Source organism: Choloepus didactylus, chromosome 2 (assembly GCF_015220235.1).
Source record: "Choloepus didactylus isolate mChoDid1 chromosome 2, mChoDid1.pri, whole genome shotgun sequence".
Classification (NCBI taxonomy): Eukaryota; Metazoa; Chordata; class Mammalia; order Pilosa; family Megalonychidae; genus Choloepus; species Choloepus didactylus.
The window spans coordinates 104,098,049-104,117,468 of NC_051308.1; the positions used below are offsets into that span (position 1 = coordinate 104,098,049).

General features: G+C 41.1%; 1 non-coding gene across 1 annotated transcript; it reads right to left on the minus strand.

Annotated features, from left to right (window-relative positions):
• Positions 1-11,075: 11,075 nt before the first annotated feature.
• On the minus strand, positions 11,076-11,181 carry LOC119528279. Its single transcript, XR_005215598.1, has one exon. It is a non-coding gene; the product is annotated as a U6 spliceosomal RNA (small nuclear RNA).
• Positions 11,182-19,420: the final 8,239 nt, after the last annotated feature.

Sequence of the window (19,420 nt, forward strand, 5' to 3'; positions counted from 1 at the left end):
GACTGCCACCCTCTGGAATGAAGGACAAATCTCAATGCATTTTTTGCCAGTGATCCAGATGAAAAACAGAAAGCATGCATATATATGTGGATGACAGGGAGGTAGAGGGAACATCAACTTCATCAGCTTGCAGAATGAGGATTCAAAAAGATCTTGATAGGGAGAAATGATAAACCTCATCTTACAAAGTGAATCATGATACTACTAAGAGTAAGATTCTGTGTTTGGGTCCAAAAAATCATCTCCTCATGTACAAAGTAGGAAAGATGTAGAATATCTAGAACTAGGGTGGTGATGGTTCTAGTCTCCTTTTTGCCGATGGCACCATGCCCCTGCATCGAGTTCTATTTTAGACATCACATTTTAGGAAGATTATAGATAAATTCTATTTTAGGCACCACAAGTTAGGAAGATTTAGGCACTACATTTAGGAATATGTTCAGAGGAAGTGATCTGGACGATAAAGGGACCTAAAACTGTCATATAGAAACTTCTAAAAGAATTGATGTTAAACCCAGAGGGTAGAAGACTCAGGCAAGTTGAAATTTCCATCTGGATGTTTGCAGGGTCTGTATGGACTCAAGGGAGAAAATTAGAAACAATGGATGCCCAAAGGAAACTGGTGAGAGTAAAGAATGTAGAGCCCCTCAGGACTTTAATGTGTTGCTGTGCAATCGAAAGAATACCAGTCAGGCAGACCTTGTTGATTACAGCCTTTTCCATGACCTTGGGCAAGTTGCATCTCTTTTTCAGTTTAATCACTTACAAAAGGGTGAAATAACCTACTCCGTGAGGTTCTGAGGAATAGATGAGGCAATATCCATGAAGCACTTCGCAGTGCCTTCCATAATAAGAGCTGCCCTTGGTCACTTTCAAATGATATTCTAGGCCAGGGGTTGATAAACCTTTCTGTAAAGGGCCAGAAAGTAAATATTAGATTTTGTGGTAGTCCTGTCTCTGTTGCAATACTCAACTCTGCAATTGCCGCAAGAAAGTAGCCATAAACAATGAATTAGTTTGGCTGTGTTCCCTTAAAACTGTAGAAAATTGAATCTCATGTAATTTCCATGTATCATGAAATATTAATCTTTTGATTTTTTCCCCCCAATCTTTTAAAAGTGCAAAAATTTTTCTTAGATCCTGGACTGTACAAAAACAGATGGGCTGGATTTGGCTTGAGAGCCCTAGTTGAAGTTAAAAGGAAGCAGCTAACCTATTTATTTTTTTATTTTTTAAAATCTAAACAAGAGCACTTTATTGATCAAAGGTTAGCTTTAATGGATACAAAACTGCTGTGGAAAATAAGTGTTTTCAAAATACAATTCTATAGGTAGAGATGACCTCTTAGTAAAAGGGCAATTGTTTATTAACAAAAGTATATATTTCTATTCAGGCAGCAGAACAGAAAGGGATTTACAAGAGTAACTTGGGTTCCGGTCCCCGGAACACACAACCCTTATCAGGCGGCAGTTTGCCCTAAGTAGGAGTTTTACTCAAACACAAACAGTAACCCACTTATTTTTGAATGCAGACTTTGGTCCTGCTCTGTAGCATCCCAGGGGAGAAAGGAGCTTAGAAGACTGAGTGGAGCACAGCAGCCGGAGAAGAATAAGGGCTAAATCATCAGAGCCTGCAAGAGAGAAAAGGTGTGAATAGGAAACCAGTATGTTGCTGAGAAGCAATGGGGGATGGGGTGGGGTGGGGTGTCGCTGATGGGAAGACCCACTGAGTCATTTTAGAACAAACAAATCCAGTTTCTGTTTCTAGTTGGTTCTTAGAGGAATCAATTTAGTGGAAATAACAATACCATATAGCTCTCAGTAATAGTCTGTTACTGTTTATAGCTCCTTAACTAATTTCTTTGAGGGCGGGATCTTGTGTTCCTTGTACATGCCCAGTGTCTGGTAAACTTGTCAATCAATAACTGGTGAATGAATAAGTATCAGGTTCCAAACTCTGAATGAGATAGTTGAGATAACTGAGGAGCTGCTATGTTGGCTGTCACCAGCATTATCACCTCTTATCATTTGAGTGCAAGCCAAATGAAAATAAGCAGAAGGGAGATGGGGGACAGAGAATACCATGCCCTGCATTATAAAGTTGGCGCCACAGACATTTTGTTGTTGGCGTGTGGGCTGTGGCAGTCAGTGGAGCAGGCTGCAGGGCTGAGAGGAAAACGAAGTGGCTTCATTTATTTGTCCATTGTATGCTGAGTCCTTGCTGGGGGGCTGGGCTCCCAGGTTCAGCACTATTCTTATCTGTATTAGTTTGCCAGGCTGCTGGATGGCTTAAAACAGCACCGATTTATCGTCTCACAGCTCTGGAGGCTGGAAGTCTGAATCAGGGTGTGGGCAGGGCCTTGCTCCCTCTGAAACCTGTAGGGTTCTGGCGGCCTATACAGAAAAGGCTGTCTAGAGACCAAGGGCCTCCATCTCCCCTGGGAAGGCAGCCTGGCAAGGGCAGTGCAGTCAAGGATAAACGAGGAGCAGGGAAACCCCTGGGGCCACAGGCCTTTCTCCCCCACTCTTTCCACCAATGTTTTGGCAACATTTTCAACAGGTTTGTGACCTCTAATTCTGTTAGCACAGAGCAGCTGAAGCCCGTGTCCATATCTTTTCAGTGGGGGGGGGGGGGTGGGTTGGGTTGCCCCATGGAGTACAGGTTGAAATCCTTAAAGATGTCCAGGCTGAGAAGGGATGTGATTAGTGTTAGCAAAAACCCCATCCCAGATAGAGAAGGTGAGAGAAAGATGAGCACACCCTAGATCTTGAGATGAGCAGACTTAAGTGAAAAACTGTTACATTTTCCCTCTGGGAGCTACAAACTTAGGAATCACAGAAGGGCGGATATGGCTGAAGGTATTCCTTAGGGGCAGCAGTCTGATTGGAGGATAGGAGCTTGAAGCTGTATTTACACAATAGCCCCATACGAAATTACGGTTAACATTTACTGTGTACTCTGTGCTAAGCATTGTTCTAAATGCTTTGAATGTACTAACTCATCTAAACCTTACAACTATTGGGTAGGTGCTGTTATCCCCATTTTCAGATGAAATGAGGCACAGAGAGGTTAAGCACCTTGTGGAAGGGCATATAGCTGTGAATAGCCTGAATGCCAACCCAGATAGACAGGCTGGAGCCCCAATTCTAAAGACCACTCACTGTGCTGCCTCTAATAGGGTTACAGAAACATAATTGTTGTGTCAACAAGAGGTATTGGAAAGCTTTCTTAAACCACTGCCTAACCACCAGCATTCTATATAAAAGCTCCAGAAGGCTGCTTGGCCAATTAATGAATAGGAGACCTCATATATGGGTGAAATCCCAGGCCAGCCCACAAACTCCCTGAAGCCCATAGTGCCAGGAGCTGTGCTATGTGGGGTTCCTGCTAGGGTCCTTAGGGGGCCTTCAGGATCCTGGGCTGGATTTGCAGTCTGTTTCAAGAAAGCATGTCACTGAAAAATCTTCTGGTCCTGAGACAGGGCCTTATGGGGACATCTTCAGACTCTACGCATGTGGAAGAAGGAAAAATGGAAAAGAAAGAAAGGGAGAATAGGATAAGGGGAAAGAAGCTGGCTAGTGGTGGAAGCAAGTGGTAAAGGGCCTCCAGCCCAGCCCTCCCAATGAGAATAGAGTGTAGAGTCACAGGAGGTCTACAGGTTGCCTTCTAATATTTTATAGGGTCTTAATGTGCAAAAGGACTAAACTGCAGGTGAAATTTTGAAATAAGTTGGTAAAAGGGAGCCCAATGCCTGACACAACAAAGGCCAATTTTCCTTTACCTTTCCCCTGACTGGAATTTAGTGACAGATGTACTGCTTCTTGTTGAATGCTAACTACTCCCCAAGTACCAGTGCAAAATAACCTGCCTGTAAGGCAAAACTGAGTGTATTGCTTGCTGCAGGAAGCTAAGACCAAGTCTTAGCATTGCCTGAGTGGGGGAGGGCAAAGACAGGATAATTATGAGTTTGGGGGAGTGTGGTTTACCTTCAGTATGGGGAGGGGGCAAGGAATGCTGATTGGGATTGGGCATAATTTGTGGCATAATAGTTTAGGATTAGTGGAAAACAGGGAGGGGAGGGCTTCTCTGTTTGATGAGCCATTTTACTCTAATGGCTGTCAGTTGAGAAGTCTAGTTATTTGCAATGTCATCTGCCTGGGCAAGAGATTCCTGGAATAGAGAGATCACATTAATAAGGATCTTTGAATAGTGAAGTCTTATTAATGTAGACAGTAAGCTGTGTGGGTGTAGATTATTTTAGTACTCACCTAACTTAGAAACTTTGAAGTGGGACAGGTGCTGAGGCCCAAAGAAAAGGGGTTAGGATTCAGGTTTTTCTTTTGGGGTAGAGGAAGCAGGAAATGAGCAGTTAAGAAAAAGAATGTGCAAAGGCACCAACAACTTTGAAAGGGTACTTTCCCTGCAACTAGATATACTACCACCAGGTGGTGCTAGACCCTTCTGGCATAGCACAAGGTCCAAACAGTGCTGCTATTTTACAGACTCCATTTGGTGCAGATAGTTAAGGATGAGGAATTAAAATAAACTCACCTATCAGATTGGCAAAAATTCAGAAACTTGACAATACACCCTATTGGCCCAGTTGTTGAGAAAATAGCCCCCTCATGTATTGTTGATTAGAATGCAAAATAGCATAACTTCCTTAGAGGGCAATTTGGTGATATTAACACAGCTACATATGCATTTAACATTTGACCTGGCAACTCCATGTCTAGGAATTTACCCTGAAGATATGCCCCTAACAATAGGAAAATACTTATGCACAACATACTTCATTTGCAGCATTATTTGGAATTACAATGTATTGAAGCCACTCGAAAATGCCCAAATATAGGAAATCAGTTCAATAACTATGGTACAATCACCAGTCACACAGTGAAATATTATACAACTGCAAAAAAAGAGAGAAATATTTATAAATGAGCTTGAAGTTTTTTCCGGGATATATATATATATATATATATATATATATATAGAAATATATATATATATATTTTTAAGCAAACTACCTTTTTGATAAGAAAGAAGGGGTAATAAGACCACATAGTCAAGCTACTTATTTTTGCAAAAACAAACCCAGGAAGGATAAATAAAAAATGAGTTATTTTAGTTTCCAGGGGCTGCTATAGGAAAGTAACACACACTGGGTGGCTTAAAACAATAGAGATTTATTGTCTCACATTTCTGGAGGCTAGAAATCTGAATCAAAGTGTCAGCAGGGCTATCCTCGCCCTGAAGCCTGAAGTAGGGTTCTGGTGGTAGCTCACCAGCAATCCATGGCCGAACTCAGTCTCTCCCTCTATCACAGAGCCTATTTCTTTCTGTCTCCTACTGACTGTGTTCAAATTTTCTCTCCTTACAAGGATACCAGCCATATTGGATTAGGATACGCCATAATCCAGTTAGACCTCATTTAACTAAAAGCAGTTTCAAAGATCCTCTCTTCCAAATAGGATCACATTCACAGAACCAGGAGTTAGGACTCGAACATGTCTTTTTGGAGGACATGACACAATTCAATCCAGAAATTGGTTACCTACAAGAGGTGGATAAGAAGAGAGTGAAAGAGATAGATGAATGAAGTGTGACTTCTCTGAGCACACCATTTTGTCTAGTTTTTACTTTTGGAACCATGCTAATGTTTTGCACATTAAAAACAAACCAACTAGGAAAAGCATGAATAACACAGGAGTGCTTGCTCAAGAGACTCTCATAACAGTACAAAGCTGGGGATTTGTGCTGGTTTGAATCTATAATGTACCCCACAAAAGCCATGTTCTTTTAATCCAGTCTTGTGGCTTTATAAGAGTCCATCCATTTCTGGTATTTTGCATTCCAGCAGCTTTAGCAAACCGGAACAGGGTTGATGATATTTTAGCTATGATAAGAATCAAAATAGCACTAAAGAGACAAATCGTACATAGGTGGCATGGCAAAGTCTCTAAAGTCAGCTATGTACCTTTTTGGGAGAAGGTACAGGAACTATTGGATATGCCAGCTGGAGAATCAAACCTAAGGCCCACTAGTTGATTGACCAAAGGAAAAAGTCTCTGGAAGCAGTAAACTAGAAAGTAAGCAGGCTTAGCAAGAGGCTAGAAGCCTAAGAAATCCATGGGAAATAACATGACAGGGCAGAAGGATTACTGAAGTGAGCTTAAAGCAAATCACAGAAATATTAGGGGGCAGCAAGACACTGACTCAGGTGAATTTATAAGGCCGTGTCCTAAAGCTAGTTTGTGGACTCCATAAAGCCTAGCACTTCTGGGCAATGCTCCCTCAGTGGCCTGGAACAAGTGTGTGGAAGGGTGGGTAGTGAGAGTGATACATGTGCCCAAATCAGAACTTGCACCAGCAAGATGCTGTCCGTAGGAGATAGGGATCGGAGGGAGGCTCAGTGGGAAGCAGTACGCTTATGAAATAATTAAGCAAAGTGTGATGTCCTTGTTATCCAAATTCCTGTTGTTAGTTCACCTTGTCAGGAAGAATTGTGAAAGACTTTGAAATGGGCAAATATCAGGCATCCCATCAGTGGAATACTAGGATATTCTGGACTAGGGACCCTTCTGGGTTATCTGATTCTAAAGGGAGTCTGAGTCCTTTATTGTCTTTGACTCTTTTGCTTCTCTGTAGAGAATTAAATTAACTCATGGAGGGTTGGTGATGATGCAAATGATCCCTGTTCATAGAAATGCAAATTAATTTTGTCTGGTAGAGATACAATCGATTTCTGCTCTGTATAAAAGATGATTCCAGAAATTATAGTTTTGCTCTATAGGATTAATTAATGAGTTAAATGAAATCATTGACACGTGTTCATTTTATGTTTCTCTATGAATCATGATTTCACTCTTTTTTTTTTTTTTTTTTTTAATTAACCTGTGAGTACCTAATGGGAGCTGAGGAAACTGGCAGGTGTTGGTACCGGTTTGGTGGAGCCTGAAGTTTATAATTTGGGGGTCCCTTTAAGAAAAATAATACAAAATTAGAGGCCTTAGAAGGGGTCCTGAAGCTTAAGATTCCTTAGTATCACAGTAAATCTGCCTCTGACCAATGTTAAAAGATAATTTTCCAAAAAAGGTAAAATCAAGAATCTCATATGGATATAGAAATGAACACATTAAAGACTTTATTTTGCTCATATGAGAAAATCAGGCAGATGGTTATAACCAGTTCAAAAAACAACAGAACTACCCCCCCTCACCCATTTGTATGGAGATTAAGATAGTGTTAAAATGAATTACAAAGAGAGGCAGGCTGATTTTCCCACAGGATTGGGATGGGGTGGTGGGCTGAGAGGAAGTCATTTAAATTGAACCGAACTTACATGTCCATCATTTACCTACCACAACATAAAATATTTCAAATACAATGAAAGGAAGAATCTGATAACCTGGAAGGTGTTGTACATAGACAATGCACCCTTTCCCCACCAACCCCTGGGGTGGGAGAGATGCAGGCCTAACTCAGCCTCCCAAAGATGAAACATCTAGGAGGGAATGTAAAATGGTGCGACCACTGTGGAAAACAGTTTGGGAGTTCCTCAGAAAGTTAAACGTGGAATTACCATATGCCCTGGCAAACCCACTTCTAAGTGTATACCCAGAAGAATTGGAAGCAGAGACTTGGACAGATATCTGTACACCAATGTTCCTCGTGGTAATTTCATGATAGCCAAAAAGTGGAAGCAACCCAAGCGTCCATCACCAGACGAATGGATAAACAAAATGTAGTATATATACACAATGGAATATTATAAAAAAGAATGAAGTTCTGATAAGTGTTGCAACATGGATGAAACTGATGACATGAGTGAAAAACGCCAGACACAAAAGGACAAATATTGTGTGATGTCACTGATACAAAATAACTAGAATATGCACATTTATAGAGACAGATGACTACAAGGTACGTGTGTGTGTGTGTGTGTGTGTGTGTGTGTGTGTGTGTGTGTGTGTGTGTGTGTGTGTGTGTGTGTAGGTGGTGGGTGAAGGGTTGGGGATGAGGAGGTAGGGGCTGTGGTGGAGAATGGGGAATTAATGCTTCACAGGTACAGAGTCTGGGTGATCAAAAGTTTTGGTAATGGATGGTGGTAATAGCAACACAACACTGTGAATGTAATTAACAGCACTGAATTGTATATTGAGAGTGGATCAAATGGGAACTAAGTGGTATATATATTACCACAATAAGAATTAAAATTCAAAAAGATCAAGCACACACATGTGAGGTCCCTCAGGGAGCTAGCAGAGGGCTCAGGCTAGAGACAACGCCTGTTGATTTGCTTCCGTTGGGCCCGAGTGGGCCACACGGGGACCTGCTGTGGCCACAAAGTCTGCTGCCCCTTGGTCCAAGGAGGAGGATTGGACACGGCAACTTTGGGCGCTAGCCAAGTCCTGCTTGGCTTTGGATACGGCAAAGAGGGACATCTACTGGCAGCTTGTTCTCTAGCTGTTTTCCTCTCCGTGTGGACAATGATCTTGAAACAGATTAATTCACAGGCCTTGTAGATTCTAAATTCCCAAATCCCCAGCTCTGTGCCAAGGGCGGCGCGTCCGAGTCAACGGGAAGGAATTGCACACTCCCAGTAGAACAGGGGGCACGGAGAGGCTGTGAGGACAGCAGCAAAAGTGGGGTGGGGGGAGCTCACTGGGGTAGGCAGCAGGTCTTCGCTGTTCATGGAGGTGGGGGCAAGGATGTAAGGGGTAATAATTGCTCGCTCCTCAGGTCACCTAGCCTTCGCCAGCCCGATTTCCTCTTGCATTCTGTCACTTTACCCCGCCCCCCCCCCCACCTGCTGTCTGGAGAGAGTTGATCCCCCACCAGACCGGTTCTTAACTTTTGTGAGGCAGAATTATAGAAAGAGAATAACAGGAAAGGCAAGCAGGAGGTACTTACAAGGAAGTTTACTGAATCTACAAAGAGCGCGGGGTGGGGAAGCAGCCCTGGGAACTGGGGTGCATGGGTAGTTTTCTGTGGGTTAGGATAGTGGGATGGTAGAAAATAAGGAAGAAGGCAACGGGGGTTATGAAAAGTGTTACTGAGATTAAGGATTTATCCTCTTTTAATGTCTTTTGCGTGGCAGTGCAAAGAGGGATTTTTTTCCTCCTTATTTTGTGACTATTTGGATTATGATTTTCCAAATATAATCCCTCCAGGGGCCTTAACTTCTGTCAAATAAAACATAAATACAGACTTGGTAAGGGGAGACTTTATTGGAAAGAGTTATTGCAATGCGTTGTGTGTGTGTGTGTGTGGATGAGGGGGTGGCTGGGTTGGGATTTCTTAGCCATTTCTGTTTTCCAGGATCTCAGGACTCGGAAAAACTCAACGTTGTCATCTCACCAGCTTTTGAACTTTTATGTCTACAAAATTGTATTGCTAACACTGCATTTAAGGATGAGGCATATTGAACATGCTTTTAACTTAAATAGTCTAAGGCATTTGTTACTCCATGTTTCTATTCATCCTTGACAGTTTTACTCATAAGTCAATCTGATTTTACCCACAGACTCTGGTGCCCCTCTCAGTCTTGCTCTGTATCCTGTCTTGGAATCAGATTCTGCTGGGCTCATGCATTTCTCTGAAACTAAAAGCCTTTGTTTCTTGTCAGAATGCAGGTTGCATTTCCCTGCTGCTGGTCTCACACAGGTGAAGGCTGTGTGGCTTTTCTGTGTGCCAGGTGCCCCAGAGTTTCTGATTTTATTTTGGCAATAGTGAAGGAAGACAGGAAACTACAAGCAACATTTAAATTGAGGGTCCATTTTATCAATGTATAGCAAAAGAACGTCAACAACAACAATCCAACAATCTGTTGCCAATGCAGGGAACTTTTGGGAAACTGTGACTTTAATGAACTGCTGGCGGTGGCATGAGCAGCTACACCCTCTTTTTTGGAGAGCATTCCAGCATGTTATTTTAATCGCCATAAAATTGTTCCCACCCTGAATTTCAGTAATCCCTTTCATGGGAATATGCCCTAAGGAAATAATTAAACAGAAATAAAAGATCATATACCTATATAAGTGAAAGATGTTCATTGTAGCCTGATTTGTAAGAGAAAAAAATTGGGAAGAAACCAAATTCTCAACAATAAGCAAGTTGTTAAGTAACTATAGCACAGCAACCAATGGAATATTATGTAGCTATTAAAAATGATAATTATGAGGGCCATGTAGAAACATGAAAAATGCTTGTGATTTTTGGATATGTACCTATTAAGGAAAAAAAGAAATGTAAATAGCATCAATTTTACGATTACATCTATGTGAAAAAATGTCATATAGGCAAAAATTGGTAGAGGATAAGAACAAATAAAACCAATTTTTTCAGGGTAGCAAGTCTATGAATTGTTCTTTTTGAGAAGTTTCATTTTAAGTATATATTACATTCTAATTTTGATGTTAAAGGAGTGACCTGGTTATGCAGTCCTGTGCTTAGTGGGGTTTGTCAAAATATAATTTTTATAAAGTTAGAAACATGATTCATACAACTATAAAGTGAGCATGTGTCAAAAGTTTATTTAACTCATTAATGAGGGAACTAGCGGATAGTAAAGCTGATTCAAATAGCATTTGAGGAATAGAGATTTATATAATCAGGAAAGGAATGCTGGAGTTAAGTCAACTAAGAGAAAAAACTGGGCAATAACTTTGGGGTTGTCTTTCTTACTAGATGGAAAACATTTGTGTTTCTAATGGGCAAAAATTTACAAGTTTACATGTAACTTGTAAACAGATATAGGCCCTAATTAATAACAAACAGTAAATCAAACAAAAGGTACATTCCTTGCAGCAGCATTATCCTATAGAAACATAGTGTTTATGTTAACAATATAACATTAACAAAAGTAAAAAGAAACAGGTGAAATTAGCTTTAGCAATATACAAATGCCCAATATAGCCAAAATATTATTGTTTCAACATGTAATCAATATAAATTCTTCTCTTGCTAAATCTTCAAAATCCCATTTTTTAAAAAATTTTATTTTTTGCTAAATTGGTATTGTTTATTAAAGCTTGTATTCTCCTAGAGGAAAAAAAGTTATCTGATGTTGTAAAATATGGAATAGCTTCATGAATTTGCATGCCATCCTTGTGCAGGGGCCATGCTAATCTTTTCCACATCTTTCCAATTTTATATATGTGCTGCTGAAGCGAGCACCCAGTATGTGTTTAGCATTTATAGCACATCTCAACTTGTAGGCTCAATTTTCATCATAAGTACTTGATTTGCATTTTAGATTTCATAAAATTTACAGTTGAAAAAATAGGTTCCTGTACCCAAGTTGTTCTAAGCATACTTAAAAAGTTTCCAATTAAATAAAATTATAAATTTTATTCCTCAGTCACACTAGCCATGTTTCAAGTGCTCAATAGCCACATATAGCCTGTGAATATGTATATATTGGACAGTGCAGTACTAGAGAATTGGGCAAGTCTCTCAGACATTTCTTTATGACATTGAAAGGACATGCAGTCATCCTTTTGCCTTATTTCCAAGTTTTGGATAATTTTTATCCAGAGTTCTGAGGGTACATCAATTACAGTTTTTTAAATGACTCTTTATTGGGACATAACTCATATACCATGCATTGCATCTATCTATTTAAGGTGCACATTTCATTGGTTTTTAGTATATTCAGAGTTGTGCAACCATCACCACAATCAATTTTAGAACATTTTCATCACCCCAAAAAGAAGCCTCATACCCATTAGCAGTTACTTTCCATTTCTCCCCATCCTCCTCAGCCCTAGGCAACCATTTTCTGTCACTATAGATTTGTTTATTCTAAATATTTCATTTAAATTGTTCTTCTATGTTGTAGCAATGTATCAGTACTTAATCCCTCTTTACTGTTGAATAATATTTTATTGCATGGATATACCACATATATATCCATTTATCAGTTGGTGGGTATTTGAGTTGTTTCTACTTTTTGGCTATGGTGAAGAATGCTGCTATGAAAATTCACGTACAAGTTTTTGTGTGGGGATGTCTTTTAATTTCTCTTGGCTATATACCTAGGACTGTAATGCTGGGTCATGTGGTATCTCTATGTATAACCTTTTGAGAAATTGCCAGACTGTTTTTCACATTACCATCAGCAATGCAGGAGGGTTCTATCAATTAATTTCAAACATAGATTTATGGTAAAGACATGCATCATGAATAACATTATTTACTTAGATTGGGTCCTTAATTTGGCATCCAAGGACAGGCTTCAGAGGTTTATGGAAGCTCTAGAAATTATATTTAAAAATTTGTACTTATGAACATTATTCTGGGAAGAGAGATTTTAGGTTTCAACAGATTCTTAAGCCTATGAAACATTGCTTTACATAGAGCCTAGTCAGTTTTCCTTGATTCTCTTCTTATCAAAGCAAATTTCTGAGCAAAATCAGTTTCCTGCTAGATATAACTACTAGAGACAGGTTGGTAGCCACTAGTGCGGGTTCCTGGAAACTCTTTGTCTCAACATAAATGAGTTATTTTTCACCAGCTGTCAGCTTCACAAATTACCTCCTTTGAATTTAGTTAGTATGACTCTCTTCCATGAGGCCTGCTCTATCCTGGGGACACTCCTAGCAGAGTTTCCCCAGCGCTACTTTGGAGGCATCTCATAGGAAGTACAAAAATGGAAAAGAATAATTTGGAGTGGAAGGATTAAGGACAGATTCATGGTGGAGGTCATACTTGGTTGGACTGGATCTTGATGTCTGGTAAGAATTTAATGGTTGGCGGTGTGGGAAATGCATTCCAGGAGGATAAAATGGCATGATCACAAGCCCCTTGGTTGGGGTGGTGGGGATGTAACGAACACTGAGTGTGGTGTTCACGGAACACTTGAGCCAATATATGGCAGCTTTTGAAGAAACAGCATCTTGCTTCCCAAGGACTGACACCTGATAGCCATTTTTGTATCATATGACCCCACTTTCTGATCATTGTTGATTGGACCACGGTAAACAGTCAACCCAGGCTGGGGCAAACAGGTGCATCTCCTGAGAATTTGGAATTAGAACTGAGGGACTCTCAGTCTTTCTTTGAGGTCTGTTTTAAATATCAGATTTTTTTGTATGCTGCCTCGGCACCCATCTTACTTTGGTTAAGCCACTTCCTCAACATTAACCTTTGGCCTAGTTAATAAGCAGCTTTCCAGCCCTGAGGCAAAACTCCCTCAGGGTCCAAACCCACACACCTCACCCCAAACCCACAGCTGGTCACAAATGATAAGCTAACTGTTCCCACTGCTCTCAGACCCCCAGACCCTTTCCCCTTTTGCATGTATTTGCTTTAATCCTTGACTATTGGAGGAAATCGACTAACCGCCACTCCTGAACCACAATAAAGGCACAAGAACAAGGGTCCCTCCTGCTCCCTTGTGTGCTCCCCACCTGAGTCGACCATGCTTCCTATTAACCCCTTATGGCATTCCTCTCTCACCGGAATCTGCTGATAAACTATCTTTTCTAATGCATGATGGCCTTGGTTTCCCATTGTGTTACACCTGACCTCCACCCAGACTCAAAAAATCCAACTTAACTAATTCAGAACAATGTCAGGCCTGTAACATGTGAAGCTGAGAGCTATAGGGAAGCATCTTTTGCCGTGTGGATTGAGGGGCTGAGGACACCTCTCTGCAGAGAAGAATGAAATGGAATTCCAGAGAGAAGCAAAGACCAGTATGGTAGGTAGGATAAAAGCCTCCAAAAGATGTCCATGTCCTTATCCCTTATGAACTGAATATACAAATAGACAATGACCAGGAAACTCTGACCCACTATCAGCAGCAACCAGACCAGGAAACTGGCCCACTACCTGCGACAATCAGCCAAGGAAGCTGGCCATTATCTACAGCAACCAGCCCAGGAAGTCAAACTGCAGTCCTTGTAATAACTGACCCCAATTAGGACTTGATCAATAACTGGTATCTTCCCTAATTTTTGCCCCTGCTTCCAACTTAGGACCAACTGGAGGAAGCCAAATATGCTCCCCTAACCAACTGCATAGGTTACCCTGTATCTAGTTAGCTTGACTCCAGCTTCTCCATGCCAACAGCCTCCAATCAGGGCATACCTTAATTTTTCTATTTTTTCTGCTATAAAGCTTTCCTACTCCCCTGCCTGTCTTTGAGTTTCTGCCAAATGCAAGTGATGGTGGCTGACTCCCTTTCTATAGTAAACTGTGAATAAGCCTTTGCTTGTTCTCATTTGTGTATTCTTTGTTATTTCCACACCCTGAGCCCATGAGTATGTTATCTTACATTGCAAAGGGGAAGTAAGGTAGCAGGCAGAATTAAGGTTGCTAACCAACTTACCTTTTTTTTTTTTTAAGATGAATAGAATTTATACTTCCAAGATGGCAATGCTCAGAGTTTTCAGGAAAGAAAAAGAGAATCACATTTTGCAGGAAAAACCCCGATTGTGTTCAAGTTTCCATCACAGTCATGTGCTAAGCTTCATTCACTTACTTTCTATACTTCAATGTGCCCTGTTAAAATTTCTCTGGGAACTTTACTTATTACTATCACAAATATGTTTCCTTAGAGCATTTCTGCAACTATCCTAAAATAACTACATCATCATCATTAATAACTTGCAAGAATGTGCATTTCACAAGTGTTTTTCAGGGATAATCTCAACTTCCCATGCAAACTTTATCTTCAATAACCTGTGAAATGATGACCACTTCCTAGCAAGGAGACAACCTCATAGGGTCCCAAACCTCTATCTCAGAGTTCAGATGATCCCTTTGTACATGTGCTCCGATTATAACAATGATCGGCAGGATATGCATTTAAATACACTCCTTTTCAGAGCGGCTTTATGATCAACTGATTTTAAAATAAGGAGATTATCCTAGATTACTTCATGGGACCAGATCATTAAGGGTCCTTAAATGTGGAAGAATGAAGCAGAAGAGTCAGTGTCAGAGTATTGTGATGTGACAAAGACTTGACTGGCCGTTGCTGGCTTTGAAGATGAAAGGGGACCACAGCCAAGGAATGCAGGCAGTCTCCAGAATGTGGAAAAGGCAAGGAAATGGATGCTTTCCTAGAGCCTCCAGAAAGAAGGCAACCCTGCCGACACCTTGATTTTAGCCCAGTGAGATCTGTGCCAGACTTCTGACCTCCAGAACTGTGAGATTATATGTCTGTGTTGTTTTAAGCCATAAAGTTTGTGGCAATTTGTTACAGCAGCAACAGAGGAAACTAATGCAATGAGGGATTGAGAGTCTGGCAACTTTCCAACTCCCACTTCCAAGTCTTTCTGCCTTTGGGTTCTGTGAGACATCTTTATAACTTTGTAATAAATTCCCTTTTGCTTGAGCTCCTTCAAGTTGATTTCTGTGATTTGCCACCCAAGAGTCCTAACAAACCCAGTTCTAACTAAGAAGGTTGGGAAGGGAGCTTGGAAAACAAGCCTGGAAAGGCAGGATGCTGTCAGATTGTGGATGGATAGTATGCCGTGAGAATGAGACGCTTCCTGGAATAGTGAGATAGATCTCCTTGTTCACCCAAATTAAAATGACTGGGTACATTTTGTGCTGGGCGCAGTGAGGACAGAAAGAAGTACCTGTCCAGTAACTGCTCTTGAGGAACTGGCTCTTGTCGCTGGGACGTGTGCTCAGATAGCTGCAGAATAAAGATGCACATTTGACAAAAAAAGGTGGCCAGAAGGAGAGATCTTATTTGGTTTGGAGATTAGGAAAAGCTTCATGGAAGAGGAAGCACTGGCATTGAACTCTAAAGAATGGCTAGAGTTTCCAAAGCTGAGGCTAAAATAAAGATTAGTGATGGGAAGGGAATTCCAGATAGAGGAGTAGCACATGCAGAAGCCCTTAGAGCTGGGAGAACCTTACAGCTGGGAAGTTTTTCTCTTTTCCCCTTAGTCAGCTAGCTCAACAAAGGAACAGGCCCCTATACCCTTACCTCATGCACCATCTGATTCACCCTCCATCTGATTTACCCTCATCTCTGGATCTGGCTGACCTCTTGGCTCCTTTTCTGTTTGTGATTGGCTCCTTTTATTATGTCTGCCCTGCCTGTGGTGCCCTCTTTGTGTGTGGGAGATAGGACAGCAGCCATGCTCCTTGGCTACAGATGATTGGACTAGGGAAGATCAGAGGTTCTTTCTTGGGAATTTGGATTTGGGTTTAAAGACAGCTAGTAAAAACTTACATGTTACTGGAGGTAAGGTTATGTAATCTTGGGAGCTGTGGCAGCCAACTGCACAGAAAAGCCAAGAGAGCTAGCATGCAGAGAGGGATATACATAAAGAAAACATGAGGGGAAAGGCAGAGGTGAGCACCTCGGGACTCAGGGAGAACAGATGCCTGAGATCTTGATGTTTTTCTTGTTCCTTTTGGGGCCAGACTGTGCTGCATGTTTGGGGGAATGGGGGGTGGGTGGGGGGAAGTCTGTGGCTGTGGCAGATTGGTGTTCCAAAGATGACTTCACCCATGTATTTCTTATTCCATATTCTCTTTTTAGAAAGTGACATTGACTCTCCTTCACTAAGGTCTGTTTTCTCCCTTTTAACCTGGATGGTTTGTTAAAATCACTTTGACCAACAGAATACAGCAGAAAAAATGGTAGGTGACTTCTGAGGCTAGGTCATAAAAGGTGATGCATCTTCCACCTGGCTTTCTCCTTGGGCTGCTCATCCTTGAAACCCAGGCACAATGCTGTGAGGAAGCCCAAGGCAGCCCAAGTGGAGGGATCACACAGAGAGGTCCACGTGGAGAGGAACGGAGGCCTCCCGCCAACTGCCAGATATGTGAGTGAATAAGCCTTTGGATCTTCTGGCTGAGGCTCCAGACATCATGAACCAGAGACTCGCCATTACTAACGATCCCTGTCTGAATTCCTGACCCCTAGCATCAGTGAGCACAATAAATGGTTTGGTCACACCACTAAGTTTTAGGGTAATTTGTTATGCAGCCACAGTAACTGGAACAATAACATACTGTTTTGTTGGACTCCTATTCACCCCATTGATGATGGAGGGTTTCCCATCCTAAGGTTATGGGGTTGGCTAAACACTTGACACGTAAGATTGATAAGAAAGATAAGATTGACAGCAGTTTATTAGTCATATACATCCACAGCCTGGGGGAGGAGAACACTGCAAGCCATTCAGGGCCACTTGAAGGCCTGAGTTTAGACTTAACTGAGTAGGCAAAGGGGAGCCACTGAAGGTTTTTAATCTTGAGAGTGACTTAGAAAAAAAAGGTACTTGAAGAAGAATAATTTGCTGATGAGAGCAGGGTATAAGGCAGGATAGAGAGGCCGAAGAAAGAGAGATCAGTTACGGAAAGGGTAGTGTAATTGTTTGTGCTAAAGTTGGTAAAAATCGGATTTGTATAATGTTTTGTTGCAGAACTTTTACCTAGATTGTTTTTTATTAGTCCTTATGATCTTATAAAATAGGCATTGTTCTGTCCTCACAGTTGGAAAATCAAGGCCTAGAGAGGATGGTGATTTGTAGTTAGCCAAGAAGCAAAGCAAGTACTGTGATTTCATTCATGCAATTTTTAAAAATAAGAAACATACCATTTATTTTCCCCAATTAAGATGATACTTTTAGAATATTTTACATGTGTCCAATCTCTGCCACCCCCAAAGACTTGTAAGTGCTTTTATTCTCCACCTCCACCTGTCCCTCCCCCAACTACCAGGCAGAGATCCTAAAGTGCTTAGAGTCCCATATTGTTATTGGTCTTTCCTTTAGGATTCCTTTTCTCTCTGATGTCTGTAGATATTATTACACTGTTGTTTGCTTCTAATGTTTCATACACTTTTATTTCATTTAATTCAGATCCCTTTTTTTTGAATCCTGCTAGGCCAGAGTTTCCAAACCTTTGCATCATGGCACACATAGCAAATGATAGTATTTGCATGGTATTTCTGGGGGAGGAACTACTTGGTGTAGCTGATGGGCAGGGTGTTATTTCTAAGGCTTTTTGTCAAACTAATAACTGAATTTAAGACATATATGAAGGAAGCCATACAAATGACATTTAAATATAATTTTAACTGAAGTAAAAATTTAAAAAGCTGTGAAAACATGGTTTTGAATTTTGCATTACTCTAAAAGATTTACAACAATCATTATTTCATGGGACACCTGTAACCCATTTGTGCCAAACCAGTGTGCTATGATACATGTGTTGGGAAGCTCTGGGCTAGGCACTATACTGTGAGCTGAGAATACAAAGGTGAATGGGACATAATTTATATCTATAAGAAGTGAAGTTTAACATCTGAAAGACTAATGAAACAATCGTTACAATGGACTTTAATAAATCTGGTGATGGAGGTGTATTTAGGGTGCATCTAAATCAGTCCACGGATGTGGAACTGGGGATTGCAGGTTGGTCTCTCTGGATGAAGACACTGAATTGGAGTTTGGGGTGCAAGATGTTTATCTGGGTTCCACGCCTGTGAAAGAAAGGAAGGTCAATGGTAGCAGGGACTAGAGAGGAAGAGGGTGGTTTAAGAATTTAAGTGATAATCAGAAAGCAGACTCAAGGGGATTTGAGCCTGGGTCTTCTGGCCCATAGCTTGAACTGGTGATCAGTACCGTTCTTTGGACACCTGTCTTGGCTTCTATGCTTTAGAGGGCACTGCTCTAGCACCCTGGCTGTGCCCTTCTGCATAGAGTGAGGAGTCCATAGGGCTGTCTTCCCTGCTGTGTGGAGTCAGCCTGTCTACAGAAGTAAAGAATGAGTGAAAGAAGCAAAAGGAAAAGCCAGAGAAAGAGAGGCCTGATGACCTCATTTGAACCCTGTACTGATCCCATCATGCTCCTGACTCCATCCTCAGACCTCCCAGTTACATATCTAATAAATCCCCCATTTTGTTTGGTTTGTGGTAGATTTATAGTACTTGCAGTTAAAAGATTCCTGACCACTACTAACATAGCACATGGTGTTAGTGGAAGTAAACATGGAGATTTCCCTCGTTTGAATTCCAGCAGACTGGTGGATCATGGAAATTAGAAGATGAGATTAAGAAGTGATAACTGAGCCCCTTTAAGATAGAAACCATATTTATTAATCTTTAAATCCCGGCATGTTTGATCCACTTGGCTCATAGAAGATGGTCAATAAATCTCTTGTCCAGAGCATGGCCTAGAAGGAGAGATTGGGAAGCTCTTGGTTTAGAAAAAACACCTAAATAGGCAAGTTTGGTTGCAAAAGTCCAGCCTAGACAAACATTTTAACCAAGAAGTGTTATGCTAGAGAGAGCCGAATGACAGGTCTGGAAACCAGGCATATGGGATACTTCACTGAGGAGGAAATTTAGCCAGCAGGAAATTTTTTTGTCGCAGGCATGACTGAGGAAGATCAGGGAAGAGATTCTAGCATCCCAATTTTGCTCATTTTCTGGCTGTGA